Source organism: Triticum urartu, unplaced genomic scaffold, assembly GCF_056163025.1.
Source record: "Triticum urartu cultivar PI428250 unplaced genomic scaffold, HENAU_Tu73 scaffold1497, whole genome shotgun sequence".
Classification (NCBI taxonomy): domain Eukaryota; kingdom Viridiplantae; phylum Streptophyta; class Magnoliopsida; order Poales; family Poaceae; genus Triticum; species Triticum urartu.
This window is the reverse complement of record NW_028259963.1, coordinates 13,253-22,500: the sequence shown is the minus strand read 5'-3', so window position 1 is coordinate 22,500 and position 9,248 is coordinate 13,253.

Here is a 9,248-nt window from a genome sequence, read left to right as displayed (position 1 = left end):
AATCGCGGAAAACCGAACTATTATACAATACTTACCTTATGTAACAAGGTGGGATTATTTAGCTACTATGTTTACAGAAGCAATAACAGTAAATGCACCAGAATTCTTGGAGAATATTCAAATACCACAAAGAGCCAGCTATATTAGGGTAATTATGTTAGAATTAAGCCGGATAGCTTCTCACTTGCTATGGCTTGGACCTTTTATGGCGGATCTCGGCGCACAGACTCCTTTTTTCTATATTTTTAGAGAGAGAGAATTAATATATGATCTATTTGAAGCTGCTACAGGTATGCGAATGATGCACAATTACTTTCGCATCGGAGGAGTAGCCGCCGATCTACCTTATGGATGGATCGATAAATGTTTAGATTTCTGTGATTATTTTTTACGCGGAGTTGTTGAATATCAACAACTTATTACACAGAATCCAATTTTTTTAGAGCGAGTTGAAGGAGTAGGTTTTATTAGCGGAGAAGAAGCAGTAAATTGGGGCTTATCGGGACCGATGTTACGAGCTTCTGGAATACAATGGGATCTTCGTAAAGTAGATCCTTATGAGTCTTACAACCAATTTGATTGGAAAGTCCAATGGCAAAAAGAAGGGGATTCGTTAGCTCGCTATTTAGTACGAATTGGTGAAATGAGGGAATCCATCAAAATAATTCAACAAGCTGTAGAAAAAATTCCTGGAGGACCTTATGAAAATTTAGAAGTCCGACGCTTTAAGAAAGAAAATAATTCTGAATGGAATGATTTTGAGTATAAATTTCTTGGTAAAAAACCTTCGCCCAATTTTGAATTGTCAAGACAAGAGCTTTATGTAAGAGTAGAAGCCCCAAAAGGTGAATTAGGGATTTATCTAGTAGGAGATGATAGCCTTTTCCCCTGGAGATGGAAAATCCGTCCACCCGGGTTTATTAATTTGCAAATTCTTCCTCAGCTAGTTAAAAAAATGAAATTGGCTGATATCATGACGATATTAGGTAGTATAGATATCATTATGGGGGAAGTTGATCGTTGAAATGATAATAGATAGGGTAGAGGTAGAAACTATCAATTCTTTTTCGAAATTGGAATTATTAAAAGAAGTCTATGGACTGATATCGATTCTACCCATTTTGACCCTCCTTTTGGGAATAACAATAGAGGTACTCGTAATTGTGTGGTTAGAAAGAGAAATATCTGCGTCGATACAACAACGTATTGGTCCTGAATATGCTGGCCCCCTGGGCCTGCTTCAAGCTATAGCAGATGGGACTAAGCTACTTTTTAAAGAAGATATTCTGCCATCCCGAGGAGATATTTCTTTATTTAGCATTGGACCCTCTATAGCAGTCATATCAGTTTTATTAAGTTTTTTAGTTATCCCTTTGGGATATCATTTTGTTTTAGCCGATCTTAGTATTGGTGTTTTTTTATGGATTGCCATTTCAAGTATAGCTCCTATTGGTCTTCTTATGGCAGGATATAGCTCAAATAATAAATATTCTTTTTCAGGCGGTCTACGAGCTGCTGCTCAATCCATTAGTTATGAAATACCATTAACTTTTTGTGTGCTAGCAATATCTCTACGTGTGATTCGTTAAAATAGATCTTTTTCCTATAAAATCCATTAACTATTTATATTCCTTTTCTTATTTAGTATTTGGGTTGGTAAGTTAAACTAGATAGCTATATGAGTGAAACAAAACAGCTTATAAATTTGTAGTAAAAAGAAAAAATCTCATTTCCTACGTACAAGAAAAAAGTGGAAGTAAACATAAGCAGTGTAAACTCTTTATCCCAAGGTTGATATTTTTTAATTAGTCATCATATCTTGAAGCGGCCAAGAATAAAGGATTCACGATATGGAATTCCATTACTAGAATACTCCTAGTTATTACTATAACTTAATAATCCATAAGAAGAATCCACCAAAAGTTAGTGAAGGGTTAGGAACACTAAAGTACATAAAGGATTAGTAATGGAAAATCTAAAACATTAGAGATTTTTGCCCATAAAAGGAATCATAATAAGGACTTGCAATTTGTAGAAATTATCAAGTAGTACTTTCTTCGGATTCCGATCCAGAGTATGTTCCCATTCACTTGTTAAGGAAATGGCTATCAAGAACGAATTAACCCTTTATCCATTTTTTCTTTTTAAATACCCCCTCCCTGGGGAAAGAAGAATAGTAAAAAAGATATGGAGTGCACTAGAAAAAATTTTCATTATTTCCTTCCTCTATCCATATTCATGCAGAATTGCTCATGAACTAATACCCAACTCTTTCCATTTATTAATTGAATTCCTATAACAAGTAACAAGTGTTTTATTCCAAGATTAAGTTATTACTGAACAAAGAAAAATTTTCATTATATTATAAAGGATGAGATCAATTCGGAAGCGCTTTTTCTTATTCTAGCAGACGGAATTCCTTTGGTCTAATTTAGGACTTTCAAATCTATTTTATTTTATCTAATTCTATCTACGCCCCCGGGGCTAGGAACAAAACAGTCCTTTCCTTTTTCTGATCATAGAGAAGCCGTATGAAGCTAAGGTTTCATGTACGGTTTTGAAATAGCGGTGGGAACTGTGATGTTATCACCGACTATGATTATCTAACAGTTCAAGTACAGTTGATATAGTTGAAGCACAGTCAAAATACGGTTTTTTTGGATGGAATATTTGGCGTCAGCCTATAGGTTTTCTGGTTTTTTTAATTTCTTCTTTGGCAGAATGTGAAAGATTACCCTTTGATTTACCAGAAGCGGAGGAAGAATTAGTAGCAGGTTACCAAACTGAATATTCCGGTATCAAATATGGTTTATTTTATCTTGTTTCTTACCTAAATTTATTAGTTTCTTCTTTATTTGTAACAGTTCTCTACTTGGGCGGGTGGAATTTATCTATTCCCTATATATCCTTTTTTGATTTTTTCCAAATGAATAAAGCAGTTGGAATTTTGGAAATGACAATGGGTATATTTATTACATTAACTAAAGCTTATTTATTTCTCTTCATTTCTATCACAATAAGATGGACTTTACCGAGGATGAGAATGGATCAGTTATTAAATCTTGGATGGAAATTTCTTTTACCTATTTCCCTGGGCAATCTCTTATTAACAACCTCTTCTCAACTTGTTTCACTATAAATAAGATAATACAATAATAGTAAGAATATTTTCAACACAAAAGCTCTCTCAAACAAGAGAAAGAAACATATCTTTTTCATAGATATTTAGAATGAATATGTTCCCTATGGTAACTGGGTTCATGAGTTATGGTCAACAAACAATACGTGCTACAAGGTACATAGGTCAAAGTTTCATAACTACCTTATCCCACACAAATCGTTTACCTATAACGATTCACTACCCTTATGAAAAATCAATTACACCAGAGCGTTTCCGAGGGCGAATCCACTTTGAATTTGATAAATGTATTGCTTGTGAAGTATGTGTTCGCGTATGTCCGATAGATTTACCCGTTGTGGATTGGAGATTTGAAAAGGATATTAAAAGAAAACAATTGCTTAATTATAGTATTGATTTCGGAGTTTGTATATTTTGTGGCAATTGTGTTGAGTACTGTCCAACAAGCTGTTTATCAATGACTGAAGAATATGAACTTTCTACCTATGATCGTCATGAATTGAATTACAATCAAATTGCTTTAAGTCGGTTACCAATCTCCATAATGGGAGATTACACAATTCAAACAATTAGGAATTCGTCTGAAAGTAAAATAAACAAAGAAAAATCTTCGAATTCAAGAACGATTACTGATTACTAAACTTTGATTTTGTCTTTCTGTTATAAAAATCTAATAATTCTTTATTAAACTTTAAAATTAAACTATAAAGAAAAACGAAAAACTACTGCTTATTGGAAATTATTTCTTATTTTAAATCAGACTAGATTTTCGTGATATAATATAATTTATAACTATAAGTTTATACACAAAAAAATACCCTAATCCTTTTTTCCTTCCTTGAATCCTTTAGTTTTAGTCAGTTCATGAAAAATTTTATACTATTGAATTTCTTTTTATCCATAATGGATTTACCTGGACCAATACATGAGATTCTTATGCTATTTGGGGGATTTGTTCTTCTACTAGGGGGTCTAGGAGTAGTATTACTTACCAACCCCATTTATTCTGCCTTTTCGCTGGGATTAGTTCTTGTTTGTATATCCTTATTCTATTTTTTATTAAATTCCTACTTTGTAGCTGTCGCACAACTTCTTATTTATGTGGGAGCCATAAATGTCTTGATCATATTCGCTGTAATGTTCGTAAATGGCTCAGAATGGTCTAAAGATAAGAATTATTGGACTATTGGAGATGGGTTCACTTCACTCGTTTGTATAACTATTGTTTTTTCACTAATGACTACTATCCCAGATACGTCGTGGTATGGAATTCTTTGGACTACAAGATCAAACCAAATAGTAGAACAGGGTCTCATAAATAATGTTCAACAAATTGGAATTCATTTAGCAACCGATTTTTATCTTCCGTTTGAACTCATTTCCATAATTCTTCTAGTTTCTTTAATAGGTGCAATTACTATGGCTCGGCAATAAGAAAACTTAGAAAAAGTACAAATTATAAGAATTGCAAATCTAAAATAAATAACTAAAGAATCACAATTTTGATTTAGTAAAATCCATCTACTGCCAACAAATACCTCCTTTTTTTTTTTTTTTTTTTTCTTTTGTTGTGTAATTGTTCTATTGTAATTAATTGAATCGGTTCAATTCTTGCCCTCATATTGAAATGAATCGAGATTGATAAGGAGTTAGTTAATGATGTTTGAGCATGTACTTTTTTTGAGTGTCTATTTATTTTCGATTGGTATCTATGGATTGATCACAAGCCGAAACATGGTTAGAGCTCTAATATGTCTTGAACTTATACTGAATTCAATTAATCTAAATCTCGTAACATTTTCTGATCTATTTGATAGTCGCCAATTAAAAGGAGATATTTTCGCAATTTTTGTTATAGCCCTTGCAGCTGCTGAAGCCGCTATTGGACTATCCATTCTTTCTTCCATCCATCGTAATAGGAAATCCACTCGTATCAATCAATCTAATTTATTGAATAATTAGACTTTTGAATAATTAGACATAGAATCCTCTAAACAAAGGCGCACATATTAAAATAAATAGAAATCAATACTATTTTCTTAGTATTATTTGAGAATATCCATTTTTTTTAGTAGATTATTGCATAGTATTCTTTTTCACTTAAATGAATTTTTGTATTTGTAATTCATTGATATTGCAATTTGAATATTGCAATAATTTATATTGAAAAGACGATAGCCAATTTATTGGCTAATTCGAATTCGTCTGTACAATTCGTAAAATTCTTTCTTATTTCTTATTTATTGTTGAAATCCAAAATTAAAGTCTCTTGGCTCTCTTCACGCTTTCTCACAAACAGATTAAAAAATAGATTTTTTTTTTTGAAGTTTGGATAAACCATTGCTTCGTCTGGTGTCTACAATACATATGACTCATTATAGTACTAATTTCATTTTTACCAGATCGAAAAATTTTATGTTGAAAAGAAAAATTTATAGATCCAATGTCACATTCCGTAAAAATTTACGATACATGTATAGGATGCACTCAATGTGTACGAGCTTGTCCAACAGATGTATTAGAAATGATACCCTGGGATGGATGTAAAGCCAAGCAAATTGCTTCCGCGCCGAGAACCGAAGATTGTGTGGGTTGTAAGAGATGTGAATCTGCCTGCCCGACAGATTTTTTAAGTGTCCGCGTTTATTTAGGGCCTGAAACAACACGTAGCATGGCTCTATCTTATTGATACGTTACAAAAAACTTCACTCGAATCGTCTGATTCCTCTTTACCGAAGAAGCCTGTGCTCGAAATAATCGAGCACGGGCTTTTCTGGTCAAAACGTATCTTGTCTTTATCACTTTATCATGAGTTATTTTCCTTGGTTAACAATACTTGTTGTTTTGCCGATATTTGCAGGTTCATTAATTTTCTTTTTACCTCATAAGGGAAACAAAGTCGTTAGGTGGTATACTATATCTATTTGTTTATTAGAATTCCTTCTAATGACTTATGCGTTCTGTTATCATTTCCAACTGGAGGATCCCTTAATCCAATTAAAGGAGGATTATAAATGGATAGATGTCTTCGATTTCCACTGGAGATTGGGAATCGATGGACTTTCATTAGGATCTATTTTATTGACAGGATTTATCACTACTTTAGCTACTTTAGCAGCTTGGCCAATTACACGGAATTCGCGATTATTCTATTTCCTGATGCTCGCAATGTATAGTGGTCAAATAGGATTATTTTCTTCGCGAGACCTTTTACTTTTTTTTATCATGTGGGAGTTAGAATTAATTCCTGTTTACTTACTTTTATCCATGTGGGGGGGGAAGAGGCGTCTATATTCAGCTACAAAGTTTATTTTGTATACTGCAGGCGGTTCCATTTTTTTCTTAATCGGAGTTCTGGGTATGGGCTTATATGGTTCCAACGAACCAGGATTAGATTTGGAAAGATTAATTAATCAATCATACCCTGCAACCTTGGAAATACTTTTATATTTTGGCTTCCTTATTGCTTATGCTGTCAAATTGCCGATTATACCCCTACATACGTGGTTACCAGATACCCATGGGGAAGCACATTATAGTACATGTATGCTTTTAGCGGGAATATTATTAAAGATGGGAGCATATGGATTGATTCGGATCAACATGGAATTGTTACCTCATGCTCATTATCTATTTTCGCCCTGGTTAGTAATAATAGGAGCGATCCAAATAATCTATGCAGCTTCAACTTCTCTTGGTCAACGAAATTTCAAAAAAAGAATAGCTTATTCCTCTGTATCTCACATGGGTTTCATAATTATAGGAATTGGTTCCATAACCAACATTGGACTCAATGGAGCTATTTTACAAATATTATCCCATGGATTTATTGGTGCTACACTTTTTTTCTTGGCAGGAACCGCTTCTGATAGAATGCGTCTTGTTTATCTCGAAGAACTGGGGGGAATATCTATCCCAATGCCTAAAATTTTTACCATGTTTAGTAGCTTTTCAATGGCTTCTCTTGCCTTACCAGGAATGAGTGGTTTTGTCGCAGAATTAGTAGTATTTTTTGGACTAATTACTAGTCCAAAATTTCTGTTAATGCCAAAAACACTAATTACTTTTGTAATGGCAATTGGAATGATATTAACTCCTATTTATTTATTATCTATGTTACGCCAGATGTTCTATGGATACAAGCTATTTAATGTTCCAAACGCAAATTTTGTGGATTCTGGACCACGAGAACTCTTTATTTTAATCTGTATCTTTTTACCAGTAATAGGAATTGGTATTTATCCAGATTTTGTTCTCTCCCTATCCGTTGACAGGGTAGAGGCTCTCTTATCCAATTATTATCCTAAATAGGTTTGCTTTTTTTTACTCGTCTGCTCTATTAATGCAGAAATAAGTAAAAAAGTATATAATGCAGAAATAAGTAAAAAAGTATAATTAGATCTATCTCGAATTTTTGAGAACCCTTTGATAAGGCGTTCAAGGGGTTCTCAAATAAAACATAAAAGTAAAAACCTTCATTTCATGAAGGTTTTATTTTATGTAATCATTTAGGTGTTAATGTAAACGAACCATAACTATGTAAGCCTATTCCTAATAGATTTATACCAAAATAACAAATCCAAATTATAAGAAATCCTATCAAAGCTATAAGTGCAGAATTCGTACCCTTCCAATTTGGATTTGTTCTACTATGTAAATAAATTGCGAATATGGTCCAAGTAATAAATGCCCAAGTTTCCTTAGGATCCCAATTCCAATAGGATCCCCAGGCCTCATTAGCCCATACTGCTCCACAAAGAATACCTACGGTTAAAAGGGTAAATCCTAGGCTAATGACACGATAACTCCAAGAATCCAAACGCTCCGTTAATTGATATTTGTAATAATTTGGAAATGAAGGGACAGAGGTTCTTTTTAAAGCACTTCTTTTTGCATAAAAATATTTAATATCACTAAAGAAAAATGTTTTATTTAAAACATTTTTTTTCTTTTTAGAAAAGAAATGGAAATTATTTCGAAATCTAATGATTAGAATAGCGGCAGATAATAAGGATCCGCACAAAAGAGTTGCATAGCTTAATAACATCATACTGACATGCATCATTAACCACTGAGATTGTAGAGCAGGTACTAGTATCGTGGATTGATGCATTTCAGTTAAAAGACCCGATGTGGCAAAGCCTTGCGTTAAAATAGTACTTGGCGTAGTTATTGTGCTTAAATCATTTTTAGAGTTCTGTATTTTAGGAATGGTATGAAGAATATACAGGGCCCATGAAAGGAAGATCAATGACTCATATAAATTACTTAATGGAAAATGTCCCGAGGAAGCCCAACGAGAAACTAAGAATCCTGTTATAGAGAAAAAAGTAACTATCATTCCTTTTTCTGACGAATCGCGTAATCCTCCAAGTTCACGAACTAATAAGGTTATAAAATGAATCGTAATCACAATTGAAATCGTTGAGAAAGAGATATGAGTTAGTATATGTTCTAAAGTTGCAAATAGCATAAGGGGAAGGTCCCATTACAAAATTGTAAATTTCGAATTGATTTCTAATCTATTGTATTCTTTTTCAAGAATGCCGCCACTCGGATTCGAACCGAGATGCTTGAGCACTGCTTCCTAAGAGCAGCGTGTCTACCAATTTCACCATGGCGGCTAACTTCAAATAATAGGTAACTTAAAAGAATAATAGCTATTATCTTGGGAATCGTCGATATTGGGAAAGTCCATAAAATTTAGGAACATTAGAGTTTTCATTAAAATAGACTTCGTTTGGTAGTATCGTTTCCATTTTTTTTTTTTACAATAAACTCTTGCTTTGCCCAATAGAAACACAAACACTGCTTGAAAGAGTTGGAACTTCTTTTTTCTAACTTGCAATTATAGAACTAATTTTTTCTAATTAATTTCCCCTTTACATTTTGAAAATTCTTTCAATACAATGAAAAAAATCCAAAAGGGTTTCTATTTAATGATGAAATTAAAATAAAATGGATAAATAGAAAAGGCTTTTTGGATTTTTTAAAAATTTCTAGAATGAAAGTCTTTATGCTCTTATTAATAAGATTTACTAACCTTATGATTTTGGAGAAGATAGGTGGAAGTTGTAAGTCCTATTGTAAGAATACTCCACTTTTCATA